The sequence below is a fragment of the Varanus komodoensis genome, unplaced genomic scaffold (genome assembly GCF_004798865.1).
Source record: "Varanus komodoensis strain SLA01 unplaced genomic scaffold, ASM479886v1 scaffold3, whole genome shotgun sequence".
Taxonomy (NCBI): Eukaryota; Metazoa; Chordata; class Lepidosauria; order Squamata; family Varanidae; genus Varanus; species Varanus komodoensis.
The window spans coordinates 5,819,332-5,840,135 of NW_025335761.1; positions in this window are offsets into that span (position 1 = coordinate 5,819,332).

Consider the following 20,804-nt stretch of genomic DNA (forward strand, 5'->3'; position numbering starts at 1 on the left):
CTCTCAGACAACCCCTGATTGTCCCTCTGAAACATAACTGAAGCAATGTTGCAAGCCAATTGGGGGCAGCTGCGATCCTTTGCAAAGTAAAAATACCTAGCTAGTTCATGCTTTGTCTTTAGGAAGTTTGCAACTCTGGTAGCAAAAACCACAACCCTTTAAACCTGTTAGAATTCTGTAACTCCTGATTATTATATTTGTTACCTGTTACTCATGCCTTTGATGTGCCATGATGTTTTTCCTGAAGTCTATATTGATTTCTTGACATTCCTCTATCACATTTTTGCACTTTCCCATTGTCTTCACCTTCTCACCCATTCAGAATCTCATCACTGCCCCAAAACTGTGTACATGACCCACAACTTACAAAAACTCTACATATGCTCTGGACAGCTTGTAGTCTGTTCAGTATATTGGCTACCTGACAGCACTGTTGTTTTTTCTCTCTCAGAGAGGGTTGTCTGGGTGTTCTGCCAAAAAAAAAAAAAAAAAAAAAAATGGCTGAAACAGCCATAACACTTAGCTCTCTATCAGCTCTCAAAGATACCAATTACTTCACTAGATCCTGCATCACCCCAGCCAATCCACATGAGACTGTTGTGGGCAGCCCATCACCTCATGAGTTTGGCTGCTAAAGTGCTCCTCAACATGCTGTCAGGAAGGAAAGGAAGAATGTTGCTGCAGGAATTGACTTTGGGATCATGTGGTTTATTTGTAACTTTGGCAAGCTCATTTTCCCCCTATTAGAATGCAGTGTTCTGCTAAACAAAATTAAAAACACCTTTCTTTATTTCATGGGGAACAACCTCTTTGGAAAATCTTTCAAGCAATTCATAGTCTACCGCAACTGTAAGAATGTCAATGTGTGTATAGTTGAACTGCATGTTAATGCTATATTACTGAAAGGTACTGATATGCCTTCACTCATTATCTTGCTGGGACATCTGTCAATATTAATGTAGTAAATGTGTCTAAGCAAGAAGCCTAGTAAACAAGCGGATCAAAATCCACACACCATTTAAGTAATTAAATGGAAGCCTAGGGATAGGAGATTAACATAGCAATGATTTTGAATGACAAAATAAGTTCACATTTTCATTTTAGTGAATATATCAGGTATAACCTGTTACTTTTGTTAATTAATAAAGTGGCCAAGAGTGGTGTCATCAAACTGAGAGACTTGCGATCTCTTTTAGAATGTCTGGAAAAATAAAATAATAATATAATATAATATAATAATGCCTACAGTGCAAATGTAATTAACTTGGTAAGTATCTGAAATATCTTGGAATACAGGAGTGCTATCATAATGCTGCTTTGTAAAATTCAACATTATCTATTTTCACAAATTGCCTGGCAACAATATCAGCCATTTACACTTCCATCAGCCTAATCATCAGTATTCCTATCATTCTGATGCACTCACTTTGCAATTTTTGTTGCTTTTAAAATACAGTTGTTGGTTTAAAAAAGTCTGAATTACATACTCCACAAAAGACTAAAAAATAAAGCACAGTGAAAAAGCTTGTGGATTTAAAAAAAAAAGATTTTACTTACTTATCTTTCAAACTTACACAACACTTTTCCAAGAGAACACACACTGTTGCTGGTGGTAGAACAGGAAGAACATGCAGAATTTAAAGATTATTCAACATAAAGGTGTGAGCAAGAGAAATAAATATTAAAAGAGAAAAAAAGCAATAACAAATCTTTCTTAGCCACACATATGCAGAGAGAGACACAGAGACAGCAAGAGAGAGAAGGTTTTATAAAACATGGTATCATCTCACTGTAATTGGTTTTCTAAGTATTTGGAATCAAATATATGTTGACAATATGTTTAGCCTTCCATTGCTGTAATAATCTTTCAAATACTACCCAAACATTTCTTGTACATGTAAGATCTCTTCCAAAGACATTTTCTTGTAATCATAGTAATGCTTCTACTCTTGCAGTCATTAGTCTTTTTTGAAGCATGTGGCTAGCTGATTCAGAATATTGATTAACTGTTTGGAGGTGGGAAAGGTGACAGATGCTTGAAATCAGTTTCCTCATTATTCAGAACATGATTGGCATTGTCAGAACACTGCCAATTGCACATATTGGATATCAAAATGAAAGGACCTTAATTGGTCTAGGAAGGCAACGTTTGTGCTCCTATAAAAGATGGGAACTATCTATTGCTTTATAAATGGAAAAAATGAGAATATAGCATGCCTTCACTAGATCTGATTGCATTATTTTGTTGATTGCATTCCAGTTCCTTGGAATGAAGACAGACCATGATGAAGTAAACTTCCTAATGAAGGTGATCAAAATGGTCATGAGAGTTTTGATGAAATGTCAACACCCAGGTCATTGACACCCAGGATACCCATTTTTCTTTGTCATAACAAAATGAAGTATAACTCAAAGACAAAACTAAGGAGTTGAAAAGACATCTTTTTGGGTGGCTTCATCTTAGACCCTTTTCCTTTACTTTCACAAACTGCACTCTTGATGAGAAACAGCTTCTTTTTTTATTTTTTTATCTTTGCATGAACATTTTGGATGACTCCCAATAATCTAAAACATTTAGAAATACAAAACACATTAAAATAAACCAAATTTAGATAGCCTGTAGAATGAAACAAAACAAACAAAACAGAAAACTGCCAAATTAATGTGGCATAGATATGACGACATTTACGGAATGCCATATAAAAATTCTGGAGCTTTACTTCAAAAAGCAATTACCTATTGCCTGATGAGTCACTGCCAAACTCTGAGAAACTTCATGGAAGGTTTACTGATATAGTGTAAGAAGCCACATTAGGAAGAGAAAGGTATATTAGGGAATTGAGACAAAAAGTTTTGAAATTCAACTTATTTCAACTTCACTTCCCCAAAGGTGATCTACTAAAGGTGATCCTAAACTGGAATGTAACATCATTATTTTGAGTGATGCTTAGATTTAGGCTCCAGAATGTCTGCATGGAGGCATAGGTTAGCATCACTACGAAACTGTTTTTTGTGTGTGTATAGCCTCATTGTCTGGATTTTATACTTTTATAAATTTGATGTCTTTACTTCCTTGCCTATTTAAGTTTAATCACAAGGCTAAAATTGTCTCACAACGTGTTGGGTTTAGTGCAGACGCAATATGTCTTAATAACATAATATAGCATTTCTAAGTCAGAGTTTCATCTTTGACCATTATATAATGCTTCTTTCTTGGTGAAATAAGTATGTTTCAGCAACTACTGGCAGTGACTCATTTCTTTATAGGGAAGGAGCTAGGTGGCTACAGTGGAGTATCTGTAAAGCTTATGAGAAATTTGGCAATGTAAACTGCTGCATAATAGCTTAAAATAGTCCATTTGATGAAAACCATTGTGCCAGGCAGCGTGTGACTAATGTGAAGCTGTGCGAGTGGCAGGGAAATAAGATATTAGAGGCCAAGGAAAGGGTGGAGGCACTTTCAATCATTCTTGGAAATGTGACATCTCTTCTCAAACAGCCAATTTCTCATTAAACGTTGTTTGACATTCCCAAAGCATTAATGTACCTGGTGAGAAAATGGCATTTGTCCTTAGGAGAAAAGAGAATGTCAGCAGAGAGGGAGGGACTTGAGAGCACTTAGGGCCAACAAAAAATGCTGTGCACTCACAGAAAATAAATGCTTTAATGATATAAAGCTTTTGGTAGGTATCTAAAAATGCAAAAGAAGAACGTAAAATATATATCGCTAGCTCTATTTATAGTGGGACTGAAAGAGTGATGTTCTAAACTATACTTCAAATGCTGTTTTTCAGCACTTGATCACAGACTTTCATATATCCTGTCTTTCTGAGCTAATTTAACTGAGCAAGGAGTCTTTATAAAAAGTATTGAATCATAGAAATGCTGACGAGAAAGATTTATTAGTGCAAAGTGCCTGTATGTATTAGTGCAAGGTGCTTGAGCAATAACCAAGCTGTCTCCCACTAGTAAGCACCATCGAAATCTGTTTTATTTTCCTGTTGTCATGTATCTTTTCTTGGCCTCTCTCTCCCCCTTAAATATAGATACCTAGATGTAGATATATAAAATGTATTTCAGGATTTGTACATGTAAAGCAAGATCAAAATATAAGAGACAACATTTTGAAGTAGAAAAGATAATAAATTGCATTTTTGTAAAACCTAACTTCGGTAGAAAATATATATAGTAGAAATATTTGCAGGGTTTAGTAGAAAATAAACTTGTACATATTATTACTATAGTATTGTTACATTGCATTCATACCCTGCCCTTCTTCCTCTTGCAAGGTGCTTACAAGGTTCTCCTGTCCATTTTATCCATACAATCATTAATATAGGTTGAGCTGAGAGTCAACGGCTGGCCCAAAGTCACTCAGTGCACTTCATGGTTGAGTGGGGATTAGAAACCAGATTTCCTTTGTCCCATTCTAACAATTAAGCTGCACTGGAGGTGGAAGAAGTACAGAAAGAGAGATGAACAAATGCCAAATGTTGTGAGCCGTCCCAAAGCTGTGTAGCAATGGGGATGGCATATAAAAAACTTTAAATAAATAAATAAGTAAATTAAAAATGTATATACATTTTATAAAAGGAAAAAACTGTATTAAAATTGTAATACAGTGGTACCTCGGTTCATGAATGCCTCAGTTCATGACCAAATTGGATTGCAAACAAAAATTTCATTAAAAATTTGACTTAGGTCACGAACTCCACATTGGGTGGTGGCCGCGATCTTTGTTGTTCTTTGTCATTTTGCTTCACATTTTTCTGATTTTTTTAAAAAAGAAATAGTTACAGAACAGATTAATCTTATTTACAGTGAACCTTAAGGGGAAATTTAACTTGGGTCATGACCAATTTGGGTCATGACCTGAGTTCTAGAATGGATTAAGTTCATGAGCCAAGGTACCACTGTACTCACTATATACTGATAACAAAAGATGAAGACAAGTCACATTTGACTTCTGCAATTACAAGGGGTGCTCCCAGTGGTTACCATCAGCATCCACACACTTCTGATTATGGTAAACTACTGCTTGAACAATGCTGTGCATGCCACTTCAATTTCTTCCCAAAGTACTGCCATCTTTTGTTCGAATGTCATATTACACATTGCTACTCTGATTCAATTCAACTTCGAAAAGTAATACATCGATAACATCTCTTAAAATGTGTATACAATTGTTTTTGCACCCCTGGTATATCCAGTTGGGAAAATTACATTATAATGGCATGTAGATGTAGAATGACATCAACAGGACAGGCTAATACATTGTTGTATGACCAAAATATTAAGGACACAATCCTATCCATGTTTGGGCAGAAAAAGTCCTACAATGGGCTGGAAAATGCTTGAAGTTGTAGCACCTTTCCTGACTAAACATGCATAGGACTGCACTTCGAAGTGGTTAAACTGTACATTTCTATGGCAATAGGTGGCAGCCCACCTCTGTGACAAAATAAAAGATGTAAGACACATTCCCAAAACTTGGTGCATAGATACATGCCATTTAAGCTTCTGGTTCAAGTGCATTACCCAAACTGTTATGCAGAGTTTCCACTGGATCTATCCCAAAATCTTGATAGAAAACTGATAACTGAAAATGAGATTTTCTCTGCATTATCAAATTGCAGTCCCTCCCTGTGTTTATTTGTGTTATAGTCCACTGAATTTGTTCATTTGTAAAGATACGTATTAAAGCCCAGATGGTGAAAATGGAGGTGAAAGATGCTGCTGTTTCTGCTAAATTAGAAAACAAGGAAAGTTTCTGAAACAAAAGGTATGTGCCAATGGTTACATATTTTTTTACTGTGCTTGCAGCACTGCCAAGAGCTGCAACTAAGCCAACTATCTTGGAAGCTTTGTTTGACTTCATGTCTTAGCTCGTCGCTGAGAGCCAATTTACACATAACTTGGAATGGTGGCTGCTGCCCTCTTTGTAACTGCACTCATGACACTCTCATAAAGTGTAATGTTGTCCTGTGAGCAGGTTTAGAGAAGAATCTGCAGCATGGTGGCAATGTGCAAACAAACGGTTTTGTTGTTTCAACTAAATGAAGATCTACTTTGTTGGGTCTGGACCATCACTGCAACCTTTAAAAATCTGAGCTGGAAAATATCATGACAAACCTTAATATGGGACTGCAGCAGAAATTAAAAGAGTAACTTAGGAACAGCATGTAGGGAAAGTGCTGTGATGGATGGATGGATGGATGGATGATCAGTCTACCATTCGGCAGAGCAAGGTGGCCATCTCAGGCAGCTGCTATTTTGAAAACAATATCTTAAAATCCATGCTGAGGGCACCTTAACTGGGACAGCTCAGGATCTCATGGACTCTATGACAACCATGAACAACCAACATGTCATCAGTCCAACACATGTAGCAGGACACAGTCTAGATTCTAGATTCACAGTCTAGCTCCATCGCGCTGCTGGAGGAAACAGGCGCCGCGTGGGCAAGCGAACGCAGGCAGACGCGCGCAGCCACGGCGTCGACGGCAGCCAGCTCCAGCGGCCAGCGCAGGCGCACGCGGCACCGGAGAGCGCTGCCTGCCGGCCCAGGTGATCGGGCGCGCGTGGTGTGCGATGGGGCGGGACTCAGAGGCGCCCTGCCGACACAAAGCAGCGGCCGCGGCCAGGAGGGAACGGCCCCTCGGGCAGGAAACACCGATCCCGCGTTGCAAGAAAGACTTCCGCCCACCTCCAGCAGCACGCTGCTCCATCGCGCTGGAGGAAAGAGCCGCCGCGTGGGCAGGCGAATGCAGGCAGACGCGCGCAGCCACGGCGTCGACGGCAGCCAGCTCCAGTGGCCAGTGTGTCGAGATCCGGCTCGACAATTGGTGTGAGAGAGTTCAGAGAGAGAAATAAAACACTGCAGACGAGAGATAAAGTTTCAAAGCATGCTTGGTTGGTTGTTCGGGAGAACAAAGAAGATCTTCGCAGAAAAATTCCTCTGCGTCAACACAAGCAGCCCTTTTTATTATTTCACAGATTGATACATTTATACTTGCGTAATCCAATAGCCATCGAGTAAAGCAGTGAACACCCTAGTTGATTGTGCGCAAGCGCAGGATTCACAAAGGCTTATTGCTTATGCGCAGGCGCGGGTAACAGGAAGCGTACTTATTGCTATATATGGTCACAAGCCTTATATGGTTACACAGGTGAAGTACAATGCTATTAGCTGAGTAAGTTGCAATACTATTGGCTGGTAAATTACAATACTCTTGGCTGAGCGTAGCGTGCCTAGCTACAGCATGAATGCTGCGAGGCAGGGATGAATTCCCACACAGTGCAGGCGCACGCGGCGCCAGAGAGCGCCGCCAGCCGGCCCAGGTGATCGGGCGCGCGCGGTGCACGACGGGGCGGGACTTGGAGGCGCCCTGCAGACTCAAAGCAGCGGCCGCAGCTGGGGCCGGTGGCCTCGGGCCGGCGGCCGAAGGGCGGTGACCAAAGGGGTCGCCGCCGTTTGGGGTGCCATTCGGGGGGACGAGAGGGGGGCTGGGCTGGCCAAGGACTCTTGTTGAAACAGGCTTGCCTACTGCTGAATCTTAGGGAAGGGGAAGGATTTTTTTCTCCCCCCCCTTTTTTCTTTTTCTTTTTATCGTTCTTTTTTTCTCCTCCTGCGACCTACTTTATAATTTTGCCCTGCTTTAATCAGTGCTTTGAGTCATCCCTGGCCATGTCGACGTTTATATATCCTGGGGAACACATGGGCGCTGCCATTGGCGTGGTCACGGGCAATGGTCGTTACAGCAATAGGGGCTTAACATGTCCACGTAGAAGAAGGATGGACAGGTGGCTGACACCTGTCCCTCCTCCTGGTTCTGCCCCCAACCAGAGGGTGCCAGGTAGCCTTGTCAACCACCCCTCGGGCCTGACGGTGCTGCTGCTCAATGCCAGGTTGGTCAATAATAAATCTTCCCTCATCCATGACCTGATTGTGGATGAGGGGGCCGACCTGGCTTGCATAACGGAGACCTGGGCGGGAGAGGGAGGGGATGTTGCCCTCTCCCAATTGTGCCCGCCCGGATATCTGGTTCAACACTGCTCATGCCCAGAAGGGAGGGGAGGGGGAGTCGCGTTGGTTTACCGAGCCTCCATCTCTCTCACGGGTCTTCCGGTCCCTTCGAGACCAGGGCTGGAGTGCCTCTACTTGGTGTTGGGCGAACGAGACAGATTGGGGATTCTATTGGTGTACCGTGCACCCTTCTGCCCAGCAGTCTCCCTATCTGAGCTGACAGAGACCGTCTCAGACCTGGTGTTGAGGACCCCCAGGATGTTGGTCCTGGGGGACTTCAATCTCCATGCCGAGTCTGGACTGACCGGGGTGGCTCAGGACTTCATGGCCCCTATGACGGCCATGGGCCTGTCTCAACACGTCATCGGCCCAACCCATGAACGTGGACACACTCTGGACCTGGTATTCACGACGGGGCAGGAAGAGGATGACCTGAGGGTGAGGAACTTATGTTTGATTCCCCTGTCATGGTCAGATCACCTCCTGGTGAGGTTTGTGCTTGAGAGCAGCCTCTCCCCATATAAGAGTGCGGACCCGATTGTATGGGCCCGCCCCCGGAGCCAGATGGATCCGGATGGATTCCTGAAGGCCCTGGGGGAGTTTCCGGTGGACAAGACTGGTGCTCCTGTCGAGGCTCTGGTCGAACTGTGGAACGGAGAGATGACCAGGGCTGTGGACACGATCGCTCCCAAGCGCCGTCTCCCACCGGGCAGAGTCCTCTCTTCCCCTTGGTATACACCTGAATTGCGGGCGATGAAGCGAGTTGGGAGATGACTAGAGCGTAGGTGGAGGAAATCACGGGATGAATCTGACCGAACACACTTGAGAGCCCACTATCGGGCCTATGCTGTGGCGGTGAAGGCGGCGAAAAAGAAGTTTTTTTCCGCTTCCATTGCCTCCTCGCAATGCCGTCCGGCGGAGCTCTTTCGAGTGGTGCAAGGCCTGGTTCACCCAGGTCCTAAGGAAGATCCGATGCCACCCTCAAAGGCCCGCTGTGACGACTTTGCCAGGCATTTCAGGGAGAAAATCGCTCAGATTCGTCACGAGCTGGACTCCACTAATGAATCAGAGGTCTCTGGGGAGACGCCAATGCTACCGTCTGGTCCAAAATTATTGGAGGAATTTCAATTATTGCGGCCCGATTATGTGGACAAGGTGCTTGGATGAGTACGTCCCACCACTTGCCTATTGGATCCTTGCCCGTCTTGGTTAATAAATAACTCCAAGCACGGGATTGGGACCTGGATCTTGGAAGTGGTTAACGCTTCTCTGAGGGAGGGTCGAGTGCCTGCCCCTTTAAAGGAGGCGGTAATACGACCGGTCCTGAAGAAAGCGTCACTGGATCCAGAGATGGCCACTAACTATAGACCTGTGGCCAACATCCCGTTTCTGGGCAAGGTGTTGGAGCGAGTGGTGGCGGGACAACTCCAAGCACTCTTGGATGAAACTGATTATCTGGATCCTTTTCAGTCCGGCTTCAGATCCGGGTGCGGTACTGAATCTGCCTTGGTCGCCCTGTACGATGACCTGTGCAGGGAGAAGGACAGGGGGAGTGCATCCCTGTTGGTTCTTCTGGACCTCTCGGCGGCTTTCGATACCATCGACCATGGTATCCTTCTGGATAGGATTGCGGGATTGGGGGTTGGAGGCACTGCTTTGCAGTGGTTCCGCTACTATCTCAACGGTCGATTCCAGAAGGTAGTGCTGGGGGACCATGTCTCTACGTCATGGCAGCTATGCCATGGAGTACCACAGGGCTCCATTCTATCCCCTCTGCTATTTAACATCTATATGAAACCGCTGGGAGAGGTCATCAGGAGGTGTGGGCTGCGGAATCATCAATATGCTGATGATACCCAGCTCTACCTCTCGTTTTCCACTAATCCAGGTGAGGCAGTGGCTGTGCTGAACCGGTGCTTGGCCGAGGTAAGGGAATGGATGAGGGCCAATAAACTGAAACTCAACCCAGACAAGACGGAGGTCCTGTTGGTTGGCGGATCGGGTTTCGGAGAGGGTGGATTTGACCTGGTCCTGAATGGTGCAACACTCCCTCTTAGGGATAAGGTCCGCAGCTTAGTAGTACTCCTCGACCCGGAGCTTTCTTTGGAAGCTCAGGTGACAGCGGTGGCGAGGAGCGCCTTCCTTCAGCTTTGGCTGATTAATCAGCTGCGCCCCTACCTGGAGTACGACTGCCTGGCGACGGTGACACACGCGCTGGTGACTTCCCGCCTAGACTTCTGTAACGCGCTTTACGTGGGGCTTCCCCTGAAGACAGTCCGAACACTTCAATTGGTGCAAAATAGAGCTGCCAGGTTGCTGATGGGGATGGGGCGTTATGCTCACATGACTCCAGTCCTCCGTCAACTTCACTGGCTTCCCATTGAAGCCCGGGCCCATTCAAGGTGTTGATTATGACCTATAAAGCCCTAAACGGCTTGGGTCCTGGCTACCTGAACGAGCGCTTACGTCCGTATATGCCCGACCGCCCTTTGAGATCTGCGGGAGAGTCCCTTCTTCGGGAACCCTCCATGAAAGAAATTAGGAGAGTAAGTACTCGGAGGAGGGCTTTCTCTGCGGTGGCGCCCAACCTATGGAATTCACTCCCCAAAGAGGTCCGCCTGGCACCGTCGTTACTGGTTTTTCGGCGCCAGGTAAAGACCTTTTTATTTAAACATCATTTTAATTGTTAAAACATATGATCTGGCCAGGGCAACTTCTTCCTTCTCTTTTCTCCTCCTATATTTTTATTTACTTATTTTATACTGATAATTTTAATTTTATATTTGTAACTCAGTGTATTTTTTGTATTTTTGTATTTAATGGTAATTTATTATGTTCCATTGTATTTCAATGTATTTTATTGTGTTGTAAGCCGCCCCGAGGTTTCGGCAAGGGGCGGCATAGAAATGTTATAATAATAATAATAATAATAATAATAATAATAATAATAATAATAATAATAGATTTAGTTTTTCAGCTGGGAATGGGGATAGTGAACCGAAGATGGGGGACTTCAAATCAATTCCTTTGTCATGGTCAGATCACTGCCAATTGGGATTTAGACTAACCGTAACAGAGGTGGGGAACCCATTAAAATGGTCTGTCCCCAGAATCTGATGGATCCAGATGGTTTCCAAAGGGCTCTAGGTGTCAGGATCAGGGCCTAAATAACTCAATACCTGCTCCTGTTTATTCCTGCCTTGTTCAAGTCTGTTCCCACCTCACTCCTGCCAGCACTTTCCTGTCTTTCTTCTGAGTAAACCCTGCCTTGCTCCAGCCTCTCCAATGAACTGGCTTTGGAACTGTGCATTGACTCTGTGTGTGTGTGCATGCCAAACTTGGACTGCTTTCATCCATGCCCTTGACCCACGACTTGCCCCAAGCCTCTGGCCCATAGTGAGCTCCAGGTTCAGATCGAGCTTGTGCCCTGGACCTGGCGTACTGCCCCTCCTTGCTGCCACCCACAGCCTGGCCCTCACACTAGGGGCTCCAGATTATATGGCTGGCTGGCCTGTTGAATCCCTGGTTAATCATCGGAACACAGAGATGACCTGAGTGGTTCACATGATTTCTCCTGAGTGTCTTCTTTGTATTTGAGCTTATATAGCTCCATGATATACTCTTGAGCTGAGATTATTATGCCAAAACATGTTTTACTGAGTTCAGTAGAATGTGTTCCCAGGTTCTGAGTCCATCTAGCTAGAATACTTCGAAGGGGGAGCAGAGGAGCCTCAGGATAACCCATCTCTTAGTCTGTCTGGTTCTCTCCCACTCCCACCCACTAGAACACATCCTTTCCCGAGTCTCTGAGGTTACTTCTCCAAGCTCAGAGAGGCAGCCAGTGTGGTTCTCTCTGCACCAACTGTGGTGGTGGGGAAGATCTGAGGTCAGATCTTTGACTTCCCTCTTCAAAGTCAGAACATTGTCTCTGACACTAGAAGGAATTTATGAGTTCTTAGAAAGGTTTTATGAACCATAACTTTCCCAGGGTTCATATCTCTGTAAGAGTGCCTAGAAATCAGCCCCTGCTCAAAATGTAAAGCACAATGCCCCAAACAGATAATGCATAACTGCCATGCTGAGGCAAACTATCCTAAACCATGTTTTCTATAAATCAAAATTCATAAGCCTGTTAGTTGAGTGAGATTCATAATTTATGAACACAGAGCATGTTTAATATTAAATCATTTCCTCACCAAGTAGTTATTTATTTATTCTCTGATGTTCAATACATTTATAGATGTCAGCACCATTAAGCAGTAACTTGCTCCCTTTGAGCCTTCGATTGTCAACAAGAGGCAAGAACAAAGAGACTTTAAGAATCATTTGGCAGGACTAGGCATCTGTTCTCTTGAAGCAGTTTATTTATAAATGGGAGACAGGAGGGAGGCTCAATCCATCTTTAAGTTATAAGAAGAACCTCCAAATAAACCTAACTTCTGCTTAAAGCCCAAGGCTTTTCACTGTTTATAGAAAACAACAGGCCTTAAGCTAAAGCCAATACATTAGCTGCCACACTTTTCAACAGACAGAAGCAAAGTGTGTAGCAGTTATGCATCCAGACTTGAGAAAATAAGCATCACATCGCAAGAAGCTGCTGGAATGAGAATGTAACATAGTATCTCCCTACTAAAAACCAAAAAGTACTTTCCAAACAGCTGGAAGAGTCATATCTATGCACCTCCTGGCAACCATCAATTCTTTCTAAGAGCAGGTCTACACATTCAAATCACTACAGGGAGTTTATACTGGTGTTTCCCACAATAAACTTGTAATGGGTATACAGGGATGGGCATCACCAGATGTTCTGGCTTTGAATCCTAGAATAACTTTGCAGTGTGTCCAATGGTCAAAAACACTGGAAGTTGCAGTCCAAGATACCTGGAGATCCATTTTCTGCCCATTTCTGTTGTGAATATCAATACACACACATGCCTACAAACTCTAGTCCTGTTTTCAGTGACAAAGCATATGCTTTGCATGAAAAAGCCCTTAAGGACTCCAGTTTTATGTTATTTGTTATGTATGCATTTATTTATTTATTTATTTATTTATTTATTTATTTATTTATTTATTTATTTTGAACTCATCCAATGGGGTGAGTTCCCGTTGCTCCGTCCCAGCTCCTGCCAACCTTGCAGTTCGAAAGCATGCAAATGCAAGTAGATAAAAAGGTACCACTTTGGTGGGCAGGTAACAGCATTTCGTGCACTTCAGTGTTTAGTCATGCTGGCCACATGACTACGGAGACTGTCTGGGGACAAACGCTGGCTCCCTCGGCTAGGAAGCGGAGATGAGCACCGCCCCCTAGAGGCAGGCATGACTGGACTTAATGTCAAGAGGAAACCTTTACCTTTAACTAGGGTACTTTGAAGGAAAGGAAGCTAGGGAAATCTTACAATAAATCATATCTGTTGTCTGTGAACTTCAGCGGATGTTATTTCTGTGAAGCTATCATCATGTGCCTACGTAACTCTTGGCTTGTCCTGAGTCTTGCAGATCACTTACAGCAATGCTTTTATATCCCTGCTTATTCTACCTTTCCCTATCACCTATCAACCTGGGGTGGGCCAAGGACATACACCTCAAGCAGCAGATTTTGGATGTCACGAAATACCAGCACAATTTTAGTGATTCGATTTATTATGGTATTATGTTACTGCAGGGGAAGAGAAAAGTTGCCCATGAGGTATTCTGGCTTAGCTGCCAACATACTTGGCTGGCCTTGTATTTGGAGTACTTTGATGTGGACTGAAGGCAGTGTGGAACTGAGTGCATTGTCTCATGCAGCAAAATACCTTCCAAAAATGCTTTTGTATAAGGATATGGGCCTTGCTATTCTCTTAACATGTGTGCCAGGTAGGGAGCCATATTTCCTGCTTAACACTGACTTCCTCAGAACAGGTGCATCCCTATCTAGCACAACACAGCTTTAAAAATTAATAGATTCCACACCACTGTAAATGCCCTGTACCTATTACAACCCCACTGCCAGATGAAGGATTATGTCCTGTACTATTCATTTTTCACCTGCTGACAAAGTTGAAGTTATTCATTTCCAATACTTGAGAGACAACATTGATTCTTGAAGCAGAAACCATAGCTTATACATAGGAAGTGAGCTGGCATGAATAATGAATCAGGAATAATGAGAGCAAACCATTTGCAAACAACCTATAGGCAGAAAAGAATTTATCCCAAGCAAATGGTGAATTCTGATGAATACGAAACATAGAAAGAAAAATAAACCCTTTACCAAAAGATTGGCTGGATAAAAGTAGACCAAATTCCTCATAAATACTGTTTCTCATGAAGAGTTTGACCCCAGGGAAATGTCCTAAGTATGACATGTGCTTCAGTTTACTCCTCTGTACAAGAAAACATAAAAAGGGAAGGTGCTTAGCATAATCTTGTGCTGTGTATTTTAATATAATTATCATACACAATGACCAAGAGGCAAATGGAAGATTGTTTACCTTTATTACAATGCACCAGCCTCAACATCACAGAAGTCACATTTTTATTTTTGGAGCATGACTCTTTCCTTCCACCTATGTAGAGTAGACATATGGCTTTCACAAAATAAAACAGCCGCTTTAAAGCAGTGGCAAGATAGCTATTTCAAACCAATCAGCAAACTGGCAAGCCAGTGAGCCTGCAGGTGAGGAAAGATGAAGTACCTGGGCAGGGAACCAAACAAGGGGCAATTCTTACCCAAAAGAAAATGCGCTTAGTCTAAGAAGTCAGACTAATATAGGGAGCTTTATAGACCTGTAATAGTATCCAAGATAACACCCACTGGCCAATGGCACTAGTGGTACCGAAGTGCAGCGTACATCAAACTAGTTGTGGTGTGCTGCTTTGGAATGCTTTTTTTTCCCTCGTTTGACTCTCAGAGGTCCACTTCACAATATACTAAAGGCAGCACATATTTTATGTCTCTATTTTTGTTGGTGTTATGAAGAAACAGCAACCATGGTACATAGGAGGAGTATCCATAGCATCTTACTTCCCACAGTAAATAACAGCTTGGAAGGTTGATCTTTATATTCAACAAAGGCAGAGGTAAATCTCTGCACAGCAACTTGTATTTAACAACAAAAGACTGCATGCACACTCACACAGCAATTATGTGAAAGGTGATATGGAACAGGCTATCCAGAGAAATTCACCTGGTGCCAATTCTGCTCTCATATTGGCAACAGGCAAAAATATTTCTCTTCTCCACCCATTTTAGCAATTCATTTTAAGGTGATTTTATCAATTTTAAGAGATTTAGTAGATCATTAATTATTGTCCATCTCACCTGGACATGATTTAGAATGGTCACTGTTAAATTATTACTATTGTTATTTATATTTTATTGCTGTTTTTGGTGCTTTTATTGATTTTAGTATTCTGAAATTGTTAAATTTTTGTATTTGCCTTTGCCAATTGATGTACAGTGCCTAGAAAGCCATTTGGACTGCTTGGCAGCATATAAATATAATAAAGAAATGCAACACAATTTTTTTGTGCAGTTTTGCCACTGAATTTGCAAAACGAAGCTGACACACTATTGGCAAGTATAAGTTCCTGGAATTTTTTTCTGAACTCATAAGCTTTCCCATACCACAACAGGCAATAAGAATCCTCTAACCTGCCGCTAAAAGGTCAGTGTGAGTTACTTATCTAGGAAGACAATACTGAAATATGTAGGCTGGGTAGGGAAATTCCAGTGCTAGAATAAACCCATTTACCCAAAATTAGTGTTGCAAAGAAGTTCAATGGAATCCATCTTTCTAGCATTTGGGGACTTCCTCTTGTGCCAGACTAAGAGGAAGTCCTCGAAGGCTAGCAACTAGTAGTCATTTTCTACATCGCACACTGTGTCACATGCAACCCTTAAAAAAGCTGTTGCACATGCGATGGAAGAGGGAAACTGGTTATACTGCATTTGACATGATTCCTGGTTATTATTGCATGAACACCAGGCATACTTGCCCGGAACTTGGACTTACAGCTGCAACAAAGCAGAGCAGAGTCCAGGGAAGTGAGCACAGGGAATCTGACAGATTCTCAGCACCAAAACAGATTCCTCACAGATCCTTACCCAAAACAAAAAAGTAGCAATATTTCTGGGAAATTCAATGAAATCTATGAAATATAGGTAGTATATCTCAAACCCTTTACTAATTTATATCTTGCAACTACATTTCTGATACATCACAAGTTTCCACATTGTCAAAGCTCCTAAAGCACAAGGCTACTACCTCATTGGCTTAATCTGTGCTGTGAGAATGCCCCTCTGCAAAATGCTCTTGATCTGAGTGGGTACCTTTACAGGGATGGTGAGCAGTGGGTATACCACCCACTCAGCTGGTGGCTCAAGGAGATAATCCTTGAAGAATTGGGTAAGAGCACTCCCAATCAGCTTCTGCATTCAGTGTTTGTGTGTGTGTGTGTGTGTGTTAGAGAGAGAGAGAGAGAGAGAGAGAGAGAGAGAGAGAGAGAGAGAGATTAGACAAATATATCAGGGGACAAACAATTCAGATAGTAGATTAGGCACTGCTGCCCATGACTGACATGACCACCAACCTGGATGTCCGATGCCACTGTGGTCTTCAGACTAAAAATGGTTTCAGAGCTCTGTCATAAGAGATGCTGAAGAATGTCCTATTTCCAAATGCTGCTACCCAGAAATGCTACATATTTGCATATCATGTTTCCCATTTGGACAAGCTGCCACAGTGGTTTAATAAATAAGGCTTTGGCTACCAGAGATCCCAAATTTAAGACTCTTGACCTTACAAGTGGGAATCTATACATGTTAAGAATACAAACTTTTTTACAACTTTTCAACTAAACCGCTTGTTAGGAATGCCTATTTAAACAGATTTTATACAATGTTAGGTGCATTTTTAAACAACCATGGGTCCTTTACAACTGTTCTCCTCTCCAAAGGAATAGCACATCATCAGCATATTTAGCATAAAATGTCAGTATAATGGAAAAGTTTTGCTATGAAATTGCAGTTTCCACAAATGACAGCAATAAACCACCTAACCATTTGTTAGGTGGTAAAACTATATATTGGTAAAAGCTTGAGTTGCTTGAAAAGGCAGAATTTAAATATTGAATGTATTTTTGCCATTTTAGTTCTTCCAACCCGAAAAGCATGGCTACCTTTTACAACTTTGCTCACCCCTTCCCCTGGCACATGCACATGCCCAAATGTGCTAACTAAAATATAATTTCTCCACTTATTGTGATGCTGAGAGGAAATAAGGGTGAATTTTATATTTCCTTGGCATGAAGCAGACCATATGTGTCAATTTAAAAACAAAATTTCTTTTTAGGATGCTTTGCTCTGATTTTATGTCACCATAAATACTGACTGTGTTTTAGGTGGCATTTATGTCCTCTCTTAGGTCTGCCAATATGGAGGAGTTGTTTTGTTTCCCGAACATTTGCAGCACATGCCAGACGTCATTCTCCATATCTTTGCAATAGATGTCTTGAGATCAGTTAGGTTTCTGCCAAGGAATTGTGACAAAGTGTGAAGAAATGAATTTTGTACAGGAGGAGTTCAGATGGCTTTGCACCAGAAAGCTATTTAGGTCTTTCACACAGTAGCCAAAGCTGATTAATTTCAAGCTGTGGAAGTCTATCTGACACCTGCAGATTATAGTAGAAATTAAATCTACTCTTCTTCTAAGGACCAGATAAATTATCTGTGAGACTCATAACCCAGCTTCTTCATGGAGATTGGATTTTCTCTGTGTGTGGTTGTCTGTAAATGACCATGCTAAATTTTTATATGAATTTGCAGAAGGGGTTGAGTTCCCCACACAGTCAGTGCTAGGTATAGGCTTCACATTAAGTACATCATGAGATCTCAGTATCTTCCACCTGATTTGGCGACTAAATGTTGAATGTAGAAGGGGAACAGGTGAAGCAACAAGCACAACAAAGAAGAGCTACTGCTGTCTTTTTCCCTCATGGGCAACATTCTTCAAGCACAAACAACAGGAAGATGTTCCAGGTATAGCAACACTATTCTCCAAATCTAAGCTGGAACACCACAATTATACTGCCTAGACTAGCTGGTATTATCCAACTGGTAGCCTCCTGATGTGTAGGACTGCAACTCCCACCATTCTGGGAATAAAGGGAGTTGCAGTTCAATGTATCGTGGGTGGGGTACCACCTTGGGAAGGCTGATCTAGAACATTGGCTCAGGCTCACAAGGATCATGTTCAAATGTTCTTGAGTGAAATATAAGTGACCTTGGATCATTTAGAATCTTCAGAGTTATTACAAAATGTGATCCACTGGAGAAGGAAATGGCAACCCACTCCAGTATCTTTGCCATGAAAACCCCATGGACAGTACCAAAAGGCAAAAAGATATGATGCCGGAAGATGAGCCCCTCAGGTCGGAAGGTGTCCAATATGCTACTAAGGAAGAGCAGAGGGCTAGTACTAGTAGCGCCAGAAAGAATGAAGTGACTGGATCAAAGCTGAAAGGACACTCAGTTGCCAATGTTATCTGGTGGTGAAAGGAGAGTCCAATGATGCAAAGATCTAGACTCCATAGGAACCTGGAATGAAAGATCCATGAATCAAGGCAAGCTGGATGTGCTCAAACAAGAGATGACAAGACTGAACATCGACATCTTAGGAATCAGTGAATTAAAATGAACAGGAATGGGTGAATTTAATTCAGATGACCATCAGGTATACTACTGTGGGCAAGAATCCCTCAGAAGAAATGGAGTAGCCTTCATAGTCAATAAAAGAGTAGGAAAAGCAGTACTGGGATACAATCTCCCAAATGACAGAATGATCTCAGTTCGAATCCAAGGCAAACCGTTCAACATCACAATCGTCCAAGTCTATGCCCCAACCACTGGTGCTGAAGAGGCTGAAGTTGACCAGTTCTATGAAGGCCTACAACACCTTCTAGAATTAACACCAAAAAATGATGTCCTTATCATCATGGGGGATTGGAATGCTAACGTAGGAATCCAAAAGATAACTGGAATAACAGGCAAGATTGTCATTGGAGCACAAAATGAAGCAGGGCATAGGCTGGTAGAATTTTGTCAGGAGAATACGATGGTCATAGCAAACATTCTTTTCCAACAAGCCAAGAGACGACTCTACACATGGACATCACCAGACAGTCAACACAGAAATCAGATTGACTATGTGCTCTGCAGCCAAAGATGGAGAAGCTCTATACAATCAGTAAAAGCTAGACCAGGAGCTGACTCTGGCTCAGATCATGAGCTTCTGCTTGCAAATTTAGGCTTAAGTTGAAGAAAGTAGGAAAAGCACTAGGCCACTCAGGTATGACCTAAATCATATCCCTGATGAATATACAGTAGAGTTGACAAATAGATGTAAGGAATTAGATCTGATAGACAGAGTGCCTGAAGAACTATGGATGGAGGTTCACAACATTGTACAAGAGGTAGCAACTAAAGCCATCCCAAAGAAAAAGAAATGCAAGAAAGCAAAATGGCTGTCTGAGGAAACTTTACAAGTAGCTGAGGAAAGAAAGGAAGCAAAAGGCAAGGGAGAAAGAGAAAGATACAAACAATTGAATGCAGAATTCCACAGAATAGCTAGAAGAGATAAGAATGCCTTCTTAAATGAACAGTGCAAAGAAATAGAAGAAAACAATAGAATAGGGAGGACCAGAGATCTCTTCAAGAAAATTGGAGATATGAAGGGAACATTTTATGCAAAGATGGGCATGATAAAGGACCAAAATGGCAGGGACCTAACAGAGGCAGAAGACATTAAGAAGAGGTGGCAAGATTACACAGAAGAACTATACAAGAAAGAGCTTAATGTCCCTGATAACCATGATGGGGTGGTCACTGACATCCTGGAATGTGATAACCACGATGGGGTGGTCACAGACATCCTGGAATGTGAAGTCAAATGGGCTTTCGGAAGTCGGAGCAACAACAAAGCTAGTGGAGGCAACAGCATTCCAGCTGAGCTATTCAAAATCTTAAAAGATGATGCAATAAAAGTGCTACACTCAATATGCCAGCAAATTTGGAAAACTCAACAGTGGGCACAGGATTGGAAAAGGTCAGTTTACATTCCGATCCCAAAGAAGGGCAATGCCAAAGAATGTTCAAAGTACCGCACCACTGCACTCATTTCACATGCTAGCAAAGTTATGCTCAAAATCCTACAAGCTAGGCTCCAGCAGTATGTGGACTGAGAACTAGCAGAAGTACAGTCAGGATTTCGAAGAGAGGGAGGAACTAGAGATCAAATTGCCAACATACGCTGGATCATGGAGAAAGCTAGAGAGTTCCAGAAAAACATCTACTTCTGCTTTATTGACTGTGCTAAAGCCTTTGATTGTGTGGATCACAACAAATTGTGGCAAGTTCTTAAAGAGATGGGAGTACCAGACCATTTTATTTGTCTCTTGAGAAACCTATATGAGGGTCAAGAAGCAACAGTGAAAACTGGATACGGAACCACTGATTGGTACAAAATTGAGAAAGGAGTTTGGCAAGGCGGTATAATACTGTCGCCCGGCCTATTTAACTTATATGCAGAGTACATCATGAGAAAGGTGGGGCTAGATGAATCACCAGTTGGAATTAAGATTGCTGGGAGAAATATCAACAACCTCAGATATGCAGACGATACCACTCTCATGGCAGAAAGTGAAAAGGAACTAAAGAGTATCTTGATGCAGGTGAAGGAAGAGAGCGCAAAAGTTGACTTGAAACTCAACATTAAGTAAACTAAGATCATGGCAT